Source organism: Protopterus annectens, chromosome 12.part0, assembly GCF_019279795.1.
Source record: "Protopterus annectens isolate FY-2018-M chromosome 12.part0, PAN1.0, whole genome shotgun sequence".
Lineage (NCBI taxonomy): Eukaryota > Metazoa > Chordata > Ceratodontiformes > Protopteridae > Protopterus > Protopterus annectens.
The window spans coordinates 860,421,522-860,435,247 of record NC_056746.1 but is presented as its reverse complement, the minus strand read 5'-3'; the positions used below and the strand labels follow the sequence as shown (position 1 = coordinate 860,435,247).

Sequence of the window (13,726 nt, the reverse complement as noted above, 5' to 3'; positions counted from 1 at the left end):
TGTTCTAATTCCAATTGTTTGGTTTTAATGTGCTTAGCTATAGTCTCTTCTTCTGGTTTGAAATATTCAATTAACAACCTTATATACTTAAAGCTTGTTTCTAGGTTAATGGCTTGCCATTTTGCCATCAGTTCTGGATGACTATTTCCATAGCTGCATTTAACTCTCATTCCCCTAGAAATCACCCTGTAGTGCATACCTGCTTCAAGATGGAACCACTACCACTGCAATCTTTTCAGGCAGTAGGCTGCATTTTCTACATCTTTAAATATATTTTCAAAGTATTCTATCTCTGGTGTCTCATTGTTAAAATAAATTGTATCTGTATCAAAATTCAAACACAATAGTGGATTGACATTCTCACCTCGGCACTCTGTGGTGTTCCTGCTTCTAATAAAGTTTAAAGAAGCTCTCCCTTTTTCCAAGGTCTCTGTTGCAGTGTTAAATTGAGCCATGTGCAGTTAAAGGATCCAAAAACAACAGAAGCAAGAAAGAGAAACTGACCTGTGACTGCCAAAGGTGGTTTCAAAAGCTAAGCAAAAGTCTGTGTAAAAACTGAAACACACCACCACAGGCTACCAAAAATTATGCTCTTCAGAATAAAATAAAAACTTTAATTGTTACGACTTAAAATGAAATGTAAAGCAATAAAACAAACCCCTTGTTGATTTATATATGATAAGCGCTTTCAGCTAAAAGCCTTTCTCAGATCATAAAGAATCAGGTTCCACAGGGCTAAGATAAATGAATGAAACACCAGTCATATGGCTAAATCCAAGCCAACACCTTTTTTCAAAGCAATGAGTTCACAGCCAGTCAGAGACCTTGAAGGAAACATACCTCCATGTTGGCAAATAAAGACAATTTCCTTGAAGAAACAGCACATACCAGACTAAGGCAGCCTTGTCAACACTAATCAATGTTGATGTTACTTCAGTTCTTTCTTCCCCAGTAAATACTTTAGGTTTATATAACTACTTAGGGCGTATATAAATAACATCTGTCCTTTTTAAATGGAACTTAACAAAAAATCTAGTAGTTCTAATTCCATTGCTGAGTCAGTTATTAATTAATTTCTCTTGGTTCAAAATGTCAAGCAAAATAAAGGACATAAAGACATAGTGGAAATTGACGTCTTCTGCTGATAAGACAAACTCCATGGGGTTACTGGTTCAGCATCTGGTATTCACAGGCGGTCACCCATTCAAATACTAACCAGACCTAACTCTGCTTAGCTTCCAAGACCAGACAAGATCGGGCACATTCAAGGTGGTATGGCCGTACAAGCAAAATCTGCTTCTTTGTGAAATAGATACATACCAAGCTAGAACAGCTTTTGTACCATTAGCCCATGTTGCTATTCCATTGTTCATTTTCCCATTATTGATGGCAAAGGCACATAGAGATGTCATCAGTTCCCCTTGGTGAGAACTTCCCAAAGGGCATAATTATTCAAAATCCATTACATGAAGACAAATGTGAAGTCACTAGTTGTTTATCTCAACACAGACTTTCTATGCCATGAACCATCTTTCAACTGCTAAAGGGACTTAAAGAATACCACCATCAACGAAGCGATTTTCTTTTCTTCTCAGTGCTTAATACTTCACTTGTCTCCGTACAACATCCTTATATTGAAAATTCTTTTCTTTAAGGTTAAGGTAAACTTCACATTCCTTTGTTAGTAGACCAACTACAGAGTCCATGGTGCACTTGTCAACATATGGATATGCGCCTTGCCTTTAAAATCGATTTAAGTGGTACAACTGCAATCAGTCCTGGAGGGCGATCTGCTTGGAGATTGATACTCCAGTTCACCTCACATATTTCAGTTCTGTTGCTTACATCTCCATGTCTAGGACCTTCAAAGACACTCTCAATGGCTTTAAACATGAAGGAATATAGGGGATGCTGAATGACATGATTTGCCAAAGAGTTTTTGTGATCCTTTTGCTGGATATCTCTCAGATGGTGCAACACTCTGTCCTTGAACTGTTGGTTGGTTTTGCCTACATAATAAGCAGAACACTTTAAACAAGTAGCTAAGTAAACAACATGTTTACTATTATAGGTAGCACTGCACGAAAAATGATATTCCAGTCCCGTAATGGGATGTTTGAATACATTGTTGGTATCTATCACAGGGCAGGCTATACACCTGCCACATTTAAAAGTTCCTTTCTTATCAATAGAACTTTTCTAGAGAACCCATCTTTCGTACATAGTAATCTTTTCAAATTAATTTTGTTTTTAAAAATGAATTTTGGCCTCTCTCCCACTATTTCTTTCAGTGTTTCATCTTGGGTCAGCACTGGCCAAAACTTCTTGATAATGTTACATATGTGCCTCGAATCATTGCTATTTGTGAGCATGAGACCAAGGGTTTGCTGTCCTTTGGAACTGTCACTGGACAACCTATGTGTTTCCTGTTAGAAAAATAGGGTTGTCCTTTTCCTTTTATTAAGTTTTCTAAGCCCACCAAATTAGCAGCAGACAACATCCCAAGTGAATACCAACAAATGGCAGCTGATGCTCTAGCCTACCCAGTATCCATCTTGATTAACCGATCTCTGTCAGAAAGTTATGTTCCCACACTATGGAAAGTATCACATATAATTCCCCTCCACAAAGGCGGCCCCTCCACAGAACTAACCAATTACCGCCCCATAGCTATTCTCTCTCCACTCTCCAAAATACTAGAGAGATGCATTCACACTCAGGTCTCAGACTAGCTCCTTACTAACAACCTCCTTTCCAATACTCAGCATGGTTTCCGACCAAACCATAGCACCATCACTGCCTTACTCTCCTTTACTAACACTATCCTTCAGCATAAAAACAATGGCTATCTCTCCTCTGCTACTTTCCTAGACCTATCTAAAGTATTTGACATGGTCCCACACAAACAACTCATCTCTGTCCTCAATAACCTATCCTTCTCTCAATCAGTCACCAACTGATTTCAGAGTTACCTGTCTGACCGCCAACAATCCATAGTATGTTAGAATGACATATTTCCCCAACTACCTGTCTCTATAGGGGCTCCCCAAGGATCCATTCTTGTACCCCTACTCTTCTCTATTTTCACCAATAATCTAGCCTCGTCCACCAAACATGGCACATTCATACAATATGCAGATGACTCAGCCATCATCTGCTCAGCCCAATCCCTACCCAAACTTCAAAAAGTCACACAGGAAGCCTTTTCCTTTGTTGAAACTTGGTTATCCGATGCTCAATGAATACTCAACCCAAACAAAACTATAACTATTCATCTTCCAACCCACCAAACATACTCAAAACAACTCTCACTTTAACATCACAGCAAAAGACAACACCACTATACTCCCAGCAGAACACACCAAATTACTAGGAGTGGAAATAGACAATAAACTAAAATTTGACATTCACATATCCATGACCATAAAAAAAGTCCACAAAAAACTAGGAGCATTATACAGAAATAAGCAACTTTTCACCAAAGCAGCAAAGATTTCAATAGCAAGTTCCCACCTTATCTCCACCCTACTTTATGCCTCTCCAATATATACCAACCTAAGGCAATGCGATCTAAACAAGCTAGAAACCTGCTACAACAAAATCGCCAAATTTGCCACAGGGGCATCCTACCATAGTCACCACTGTCTCTCACTTGCTGAACTGGGCTGGCTTGAACTCCCTCACCTCCTTCAATGGTATCAACTCACACTCACCCACAAACTAGTAAACCATCCACTAAAAGTCCCATCCCTCCAGAATCTCCTCCAACCTTATCGCACCACCAGACCACTAAGATCCAGCAACAAAAATCACTTGTAGGTCACTAAAGCCAATTACTCTGCTGGAGAAGCACTATTCTCTTGTGCCATAGCCAAATTATGGAACTCCCTCCCACCCACAATTACCTCCATACCATCATGCACCCACTTCAAAACTTCACTAAAAGTGCACCTAAAAACATGCTGGCTATGCCCTTACAACTCCCCCTCTAATATCACCCACCCCATCCACCCACTACTTTTCTTTCCACCCCACTAACTACCTTGATTATAGCAAGCTCAGGTGCTCATAAGCCTAACTACTTGTTATACATCAGGAACTTCTTATTGTAACAATTGTTAATGTCTGTTATGTACTTCGCAGATGATAAAGATTCTAGTCGTCTACTGATGTACTATGTTCTTCATCTGTAACTATGTTTGTAATTGTTAATTGCTATGTTGATCAAATTGTTAATTGCTATATAAATCCAGTGTAACTACTGTATGTATATTTTAACTGTGGAGCTTTTCTCCCTGGGCCTTCACTGAAAATGGACCTACATCCAGTCGGACACTCCCGGTCAACAAATGTAAGTAAGTAAGTAAGTAATTAAGTAAGTAAATAAATAAATAAATAAATATTTCACAAAGAAGCAGATTATGCTTGTACAGCCATACCACCTTGAATGCGCCTGATCTTGTCTGGTCTTGGAAGCTAAGCAGGGTTGGGCCTAGTTAGTACTTGGATGGGTGACCGCCTGTGAATACCAGATGCTGAACCAGTAACCCTATGGAGTTTGTTCTTCTCAGCACAAGAAGTCAATTTCCACTATATCTTTATGTCCTTTATTTTGCTTGACAGTTTGAACCAAGAGAAATTAATTAATGACTGTCTCAGCAATGGAATTAGAGCTACTAGATTTTTTGTTAAATTTCATTTAAAAAGTACTGATATTATTTATATAAACCCTAAGTAGTTATATAAACCCAAAGTATTTACTGGGGAAGAAAGAAATGATGTAACATCATCGATTAGTGTTGACAAGGCTGCCTTACCCTGGTATGTGCTGTTTCTTCAAGGAAATTGTCTTTATTTGGGAACTTGGAGGTGTGTTTCATTCAAGGTCTCTGATTGGCTGTGAACTCATTGCTTTGAAAAAAGGTGAGGGCTTGGATGTAGCCACATGATTGGTGTTTCATTCATTTATCTCAACCCTGTGGAACCTGATTTTTTATGATCTGAGGAAGGCTTTTAGCAGAGAGCACTTATCATATACAAATTAAAAAGGGCTTTGTTTTATTGCTTTACATCTCATTTTAAGTCTCAACAATTAAAGTTTTTATTTTATTCTGAAGAGCGTCATTTTTAGTAGCCTGTGGTGGTGTGTTTCAGTCTTTACACAGACTAATTCCCTGAAGGGGTAAGTCATATTCATACCTTTGACCTAGGGCTTGGGACAAAGAAGATTTATTATAAAAAATAGACCCATTTTTCTTTGAGCCATTACCAGAGGGCTCGATCCATTTACATATCATGTTCCTAGAGTGTTGCAGCATTTGCTGCTGATTTTTGACTTACTTTTTCCTTTATTAAGGTCCGTCTGACAGCTATATCTTATTTCCACCAAGGTGTCACCTCATTTTCCTTAATTTTGTTCAAGGTTTGCAAAACCTTTCTAAGGGGCAGCTTCTTTCATCAGTTCCCAGTCAAGTCCTCTTAGGAATCTATGCTTTGTTCTTGTGAAGCTTATCTTGCCTCCCTTTGAACCTGCTCCTAGTTGCTATTACCTCTGCTAGAAAGATTTCCAGTTTCACAGCATTTTCTGCCAATCCTCTGTATCTCTTTTTCCACAAAGGCAAAGTGTCCATGAAGACTAATCCTTCTTTTATGCCAAATTGACCACAGAAGCTAATATTAATCATTTGATTGACTTTCCAGTATTTTTCTTTAATTATCCTAATTGCATGGAGTGCCTGCTTCAATGCTTGAATGTATAGAGACAACATAGATTTTGTTTGCAGAAACAAATCCATAAAGACTGACACAACTTATCATTTCTCTTCCCTCCAAGAAATTAGGTTCCAGACTTTCCAAATAAAATTATTCTCTTTGGCTTTCACAATGCATAAAGATTTGTTATGAATTATTTGACAAACCTCCACAAGAGTCTATGAATGCACATCCTACAGTAGCAGAGTCAGTTTCACAAATCTTCACAAATTCTTTTTTGTGGCTGCCATGTGGGCATTACTGAACACTTTTGCAAGGCACAACAAACGGGAAAATGATTTCCAGTTCCAGATCTTCCTTTTTGGCCAGTATTATTTTGGCATTCTTTCATGAGAGTCACCTAAGAGGTCTAGCTTGTTAATCCGTCCTTTTCATGATGGACATGAAAGTCCCAGTGACAGATACTAATTACATACTTACAGCAACTGCTGATCTGAATGGGCAGTTTTACCACTTCACCATCACTACTCTTCTTTCCCCACTTCAGACAAGGCAGTATCTTCTTTATGGAGGGAAGGGGTGTCTGTTTTTATTCCCTGCCTTTGTGTGCTGCAGGAGATCTGGACAGTCATCCTATGATGCTGAGCATTATCAATAAAGGAGAGGAGGCTGAAGTAGCCTGGGAAAGTTTTAGGTACAGGTCTGATTGCATCTTGATGGTCTCAGTCCTGCTGGTGAGTGAGATAAAACTTCTGGTGCAGATCTCTTATTACAGTAAACAGATAACTTTCACTTCAGTACATACCCTACAGTGTGCTATTGCTTAAACATAGGCTCAGGGCATATACATTTACTTCATACCCTTTGACAGAAGTACTAGTATATTTTGGGAGTTAAAAGTTACATTAAGTTTTTAATGGTAATAATAAAACTGACTTTTAGACTGTTAAAAGGGACAGTCAAACATCTCAGAAACATATCTAGGTGTTACTGGTACCTTCATTTATAGACAATACATTCTGGATCTTGACAAATAAAAAAAAAAAAGAATTAGACTATAGATCTGTTTTATAAAACATGGCATTTTTGGAAAGATCCTACTTGGTTTGAATGCCATGGCTTCTCTTTTTACACAGTTCTCATCCTTTAGTGACTTAAGTTAGAAACAAGGTTTAAAAAAAGCAATGACTGTCATACCTCTCAACTGTCCAGATTTGTGCAGAATGTTCAGACTTTTGCCTTATATTTTTGGTCTGTTCCTCATAAAATTTATGATTTTCTGGAAAATTACTGGGATGATCTGAGGACTGATGTCACTAAATAATGATATACATTTGTGTTTCCGACTTCATACCCATCAGAAAAATGCATACTAAGACAAATCCTGTTATTCTAGCAACTTTCTAAATTTATAAGAGCAGTATTTAAAATCTGTACCTTGGTTTGGGCTGTTATCCCCCCATTTTGTCAGGCTTTGTGCACATTGCACTAAAAGGTTGAGAGTTATAGGTTCATAGGTTGGTACTGGGCTATCTGCCCGAAGGCATATATTAGCCCAGCCATGTTGTGCGGTATTCACCGCCCCTTTAGTAGTTCCCTAGACCCTTGTACTAGCAGCTAGTACCCTTGGCCCCTATCTACTAGTGCTGTTGGTGTGATCCCCAGTGTGAACTTTCTGTTACCCATCCACTCATCAAGGTTCCTCTTGAAGAGTGATAGTGAGGGGCTCTGTCTTATGTAGATCAGGACCCTGTTCCATAGTAAGGGAAGTCTCTGTGAAGGGAATCTATCCCTCCAGCATGTTCTATTCATTGTTGTGTTGAGGTTTATATCCCTAGAGCGTGTAGCTCGAGTAGATTTGGTTTTGCTAAGATGGAGCATGTTCAACAATTCTGGGTTGGACATGGCTCTGTACGTTAGACAGAGATCGCCTCTGAGAAAGTGGTATGCAACAGAGAACAGTCTTAGCTTTTTCAATCGTGCTGCATAGGGCAACTGTTTGAGGCCAGTAATCCTCTTGGTTAGGTACCTCTGTGGTCTCTCCAGCTGCTGGAGATGTCTAGCCAGGTACACTCTAATTGCACTAAGAAGTTGAGAGTTATTATGACTATACTTCATAATCTGTGTTATGTATTCACAAATCTGGTAGAGAAGCACTTCTGTGTAATACAACTTGGTCATTATTTTGCGCACAGTAAATTGTTGCTTGGTTTGTAAAGTACAACCTTGAGGTTCAGGGGCAACATTCTGAGCAAAAAATCTGAGGTAGTTGTGCTATTTTTTTGGCACATTGACAGTTAATACTTTATTATGGGCCTCATGGGCCTGGAGTGAAAGTTTTGAGGGGGGGGGTGCATCTGGAATTGCAGCAAGACAGCTTTCAGGTTAAACAAGGAGTGTCAGGAGCAGGACCTGAAGCTGCAGCTCCACCAGCCTCCTTTATTTTTGTATTTAAATAGAATGTTCAATTAAAACACATTTTGCTGTGCTGTGTAGTTTTACCAGGAGGTGGCGATAGAGGTCTTCCAGAGTTAAATTTATTTATTTTTTTGTTCAATCCACAGTTGAATTTAAACGTAATCTGCCTTTGTACAGATTCACAAAATGTTTTGCAGCACTTCTGCTTCTCCCACATACTGAATCTTGTGCTGACCTCTTTTGATTCAAGAATACGTTGTAGATGAGTCAAAGTGAATTGTGAGAAAAACTTGTGAAACTAATTTCCCATTGCAGCCAGAAAGTTTATGCATTTGTTTGTATATTTATGTTTTGTTTTGTTTAACTTTGTTCAATGGAAATGTCCAACTTGGCATTGGCTGTTTTCAGCGGAGTCCTAGTGAAGTAAATGCTACAGAAAACAATAATAATCATACTGAATGACATGTATTTTGTGGACAGTAGACACGTTACAAACAAAAGAAGTGCTGGTACAAGTTTCACCAAGCATAAGGTATAGTTCAGTAGACGTGTATCTGCAAGCTTGTCAGCCTTAATTGGCAGGAATATAAATGCCTTATAGGTTATTAATATTTCTAATATTTCAAGCTCCACACCTAGTCCAACATTTCAGGTGCACAATGCATCCTGTATTGAGTTGCTGTGAGTTACTTTAGCTTGCATGGCTAACATTGCAGGAGGTGGGGGTTAGGTCTAGTTATGAGACTCATATCAATCCACCAAATAACTTTAGCCCAAAACAAGATTTAGCGATGAACTGTAGTAGAGAGTTTAGGTACTTTATTTGAGTGAGAAGCTTCATCCATAGTGCTGTGCCAAGTGTAGAGAATACGCACAGTCTGTGATGCTAATTTTAAATGGTAGCCAGCTGAAGGAGTTTGCTTCAACTGAGGTGTTTTCTTGTTTAATAGTTTTGTTCTCTGATTAATTTCTCTTCAGAAGTGGACAGTAACCCTCATTTACAGTTTTATATAGAAGTGTACCTGGGAGGTAAATTGATCTTCCAGTTATAGGGAGCCAACTGAGTTTACTTAACAGGCTGCTTTGGTGAGTCTGTGTATCTGGTAGTAGGGCAAATCTACAAATTTTATAGTCTGCTACTTGTATCCTATGAGTGTTATAGGTAGAGTGAAAGATTAGAAGTGGGAGGCCATATTCCAGTCTGGGGAGTAGGACATTTTGGCAAGAGCAATGTGAAGAGAAGGAGATAGTAGCTGGGAGATTTTATAGCAGAGTTTTAACTGGGACAGCACTTCATCAAGTATGTGATCTCTGTGTGTAGAAAATGATAAAAGGGGTTTAGAATAAATCCCATGTATTTGTGTTCTGTTACAAATGGGAGAATATTACTGTAACATTTGGGAAGTGACGTGCTTTGTATGGGGAGACAAAAATAATGAACATTAATACTTTATTTATATTTGTTTACTGGGATAGTGCACTGATGAATATTGACCAATTTCAGGCTCAGTCCAGGTGAAATGCAAAAAATTCACAAACAAAAAAATACAGAAATGTAAGTAATAACAGAATCGTTAAGATTAATTACTTAGAAAGAAATATGCATAGTATATGTGTATGTACATTCCAGTGAACAAGCAGAATGCAATGTACAACCCGGCAGAGTGTAATGTATAATACATACATTAGTTTCTAAAGTGGGTCAATTTTCAGTGAATTTTGAGAGTGGAGAAGAGACTCAGAAAGGAGACAGGTTAGGTGATGATATGATATCTGTTGAAGCAGGAATATTTAGCTTGGATGATATGCTTTTTGAGTTGCATTCTGAATTTAGACTAAGTGTTGATTTTCTTAATATCAGTGAGGAGAGTTTGCCAAAGAGTATGTGCCAGAGAGTAGAAAGTATATGCTTTGTGGAGGAGCTCCCTGGTCAGCCTCAGTAAGAAGTTGCGATCCCTGATAAAATCCTCCAAAGCTAGTTACAAAAACAAAATTGCCACTGACTCTAAAGACAACCATAAAGCATTCTATAGCTATGTCAAGAATCTCAATGGCAACACTCAGATCTGCTCTGAGTTACAGCACAATGGCACTAAATATACAGAACCAACTGATATTGCCAACATCCTGGCAGATAGGTTAAGTGCTAACTTTACCCCCCTCTCACCCCCTAAAGAGCCCATCTCTATACTGGAAGAATGCAAAGTTCCTGAAATCACGGCTGCACAGGTAAAAACCACACTCTCCAAAGCCAAGAACACAGCATCCATGGGACCAGAAAAACATCCCAGGCTGCGTTCTACACGAACTACAGAACGAACTGGCACCCCACCTAAGCACCATGTTCAATCATAGCCTCACCTCAGGCTTTGTGCCTGCTGAATGGCGCACAGCAATGGTTATCCCACTCCACAAGGGGGGAGCCACCATGGACCCCGGGAACTACCGCCCCATTAGCCTGACGAGCCTGGTCTGCAAGGCCATGGAATGTATCATCATGGAACTTATAAACAAAGACATTGGTAATCTCCAAACTCTGGATCCCACCCAGTTCGGATTTGTAAAAGGCAGATCATGTCTCCTAAATCTGATAGACTTCTTTGAAGCAGTCACCAAAGGCGTAGACAAGGGTAAGGTGGTTCACACAACCTATCTAGATCTTGCCAAGGCTTTCAACACCATCTCCCACTCTGGAATTATAGATAAACTCGCTAAACTAGGTATAAATCCCTATGTCACAAGATGGGTTGCCAACTGGCTCACTAACAGAACCCACACTGTGAAAGTAGCAGACTCCAAATCCGACTTCAGACCAGTGACAAGTGGAGTACCACAGGGTTCAGTCCTGGGTCCTCTCCTGTTTGGTATCTACTTCTCTGAAGTACAGGCTAACACAGAAGGTCTTTGGCTAACGAAGTTCGCAGATGACTGCAAACTAGGAGCCATAATCAAAACTCCTAATGATGTGGACATCCTACAAAAGGGCCTCACTGAGACAGATGCCTGGTGTCAAAGCCATGGCCTCAAGCTCAATGCTAAAAAGTGCATTGTCATCCCTTTGGTAAAAACTCTGTACCCATGAACTACAACATAGGCGGTAGTATACTTAACACCGAAAGTGTGATAAGAGACCTTGGGACACAGGTGGACAGTAGTCTCTCCTTTGATAATCACATCACCACAGCAGTCAGGAAATCCTTCTACGTGGCACAACTCATCACAAAAGGCTTCTCATTCAGAAAAAAAGAGGTCATTGTTCCCCTCTGCTCATCACTCATTAGACCCATTATAGAGTACAACGCCCCTTTTGGTATTACCTCACAAGACATCTACAACAACTGGAAAGGACGCAGAAATACCTCACATAGAGGATTACCGGCCTCAAACAGATGCCCTATGCAGACCGTCTCAAAAAACTCCAGCTTTACTCCATCACATAATAGAACAAAATAACATGGCTGGATACTGCTGACTATATAAAACAATTTATTGTCACAATAACTGAACAATACAAAATGAGCGCTTTCGGGCTCTTGCTAGCAAGAGCCCGAAAGCGCTCATTTTGTATTGTTCAGTTATTGTGACAATAAATTGTTTTATATAGTCAGCAGTATCCAGCCACGTTATTTTGTTCTATTTTGGATTGTTTCATACGTTTTGCTGGATTTCGGCAGAGCAACGACCTTTGCATTTTGGACTTTTACTCCATCACATATCACCTACTCAGAGGTGATCTCTGCCTAACATACAAAGCTATGTCAAACCCAGAGCTGTTGGACATGCTCCACTTAAAGAAATCCCAATCCCTCTGAGCTACATGCTCTAGGGACCTAAACCTTGTCACCACAATAAACAGAACATGCAGGAGGGATAGATTCTTGTCCCAGAGACTTCCCATAATCTGGAATAAACTACCTATCTATATCAAACAAAGCTCCTCATTAGCACTCTTCAAGAAAAGTCTTGATGATTGGATGGGAAATAGGAAATTCACCCAGGGGATCACCTCTGTGGCTCTGCTCGACAGTAACACAGGAAAATAATTTTCTTGGGTAGCAAAAGCCAGGGTACCTTTTTGGCTGGGCTTGTATAGGCCCCAGGGCCGATAGCCTAGTACCTACCTATGAACCTATGCTGTAGAGTTTGGTTCTAGGGGTAATGAGAGTTGGTGTGCTTGTGAGTATTGTATGAGGCATTTTTTTTTTCATGTAGTCTAGCTGCAAGGGAGTAAATGTGTGGAGCTGGAATAGTTTGTAGACTTGGGATCCTAAAACTATGTTAGATCTTTGTTTTTATGGTTAGCCATTGGGCTTTTTCTAGGGTGATACAGTGAAGCTCACAGAGAGGTGAGTTTGTAATGAACTGGCAGATGCTGTTTGACATAGTCTGGAGTGTGGCAATGTTTTTCTTGGAGGCGGAAGCAAAAATCAGGAGGCCATATTCAAGTTGAGAAAGGAGAACTCCTTTGCCAGTGGCTGCTCTGGCTGGTGGGGATGAAAAAGGGGAGATCTTTTTGGTCCAGAAGAGGGTGAGTTTATTTTCACTCATACACAGTCTGGGTGGAAATGAAAGTTTAGTGACTAATCAAGCCATAGTCCTAGGTATTTAAATGTGGATGTTGTCTCTACAGAATGGTTTTGTAGGTCAAAGACAGTTAAAGAGTCAGGTGATTGGTGAATTTTCTGTGGAGTTTCAAAAAGCATAGTTTTGGTCTTGGTGGGGTTAAGGAAGTTTATGGTTTATTAGCCGTTGGTGGAGCTCATGTAAGTCTGACTGGAGTTGGTACTGAATGCTAGTGTGAGAGTGACCTGATCGGTAAATGACCATGTGAGCAGCACAGAGGATAAATGGGAGATGAGGAAGGTCACAAGGAAGTTTATTAATGAATATGGAGAAGAGGAAGGGGGCAAGAATGGATCCTTGTGGTGCACCTTTGGTAATAGGTGCAGCTTTTGATTAGGAGGATCCTATTTTAACTCTGAAGTGTCTGCCAGTGAGGATGTTTTTATGAGGGAGCAGTGTCTGGACTGCTACCAATTTCAAATATTTTTTTCTTTGGAGAAGATAGTGTTTAATGAGGTCAAATGCCTTTGTCAAGACTATAAATAGGGCCCACAAATATTGTTTTTTTATTTGAGGCTGATATGAAGCTTATTGGATTCAACCCTTATGCAGAGATCCAAGAAGGATTTTTGGATTTTATTTTGAGGGCTGTTGTACATTTATGAGATTGCAGTAGGAGGATGTAACCAGCATACAATATGTGACTTAGATGAGGGAGGTCTTCAAGACATTAATGAATACAGAAAAGAGTAATGGACTCAGTACTGAACCTTGAGGAATGCCAGTGTTTAGGATGCCTGATGAAGATAACTGATGATTAGCAATGACTCTAAATGTTTTATTTACTAAGTAATGTTGAAACTGTTTAACTGTATTCTCTCCAAAGTTACATGTATGTCATTTGGTAATGAGCAATCTGTAGTTTACTGTTTTGAAAGCCCTAGTCATTGTCCAGGAATATTCCTGCTGGAATCAGTCCTTCATTAATGCTGGTGTACCAGTGCAATGTATAACACAAAGCTTTGAAAATCCC

General features: G+C 39.6%; 2 pseudogenes; one reads left to right on the top strand and one right to left on the bottom strand.

Annotated features, from left to right (window-relative positions):
* Nucleotides 1-1,167: 1,167 nt before the first annotated feature.
* On the bottom strand, nucleotides 1,168-1,286 carry LOC122817477 (annotated as a pseudogene).
* A 3,139-nt stretch (nucleotides 1,287-4,425) lies between these two features.
* LOC122817476 lies at nucleotides 4,426-4,544 on the top strand (annotated as a pseudogene).
* Nucleotides 4,545-13,726: the final 9,182 nt, after the last annotated feature.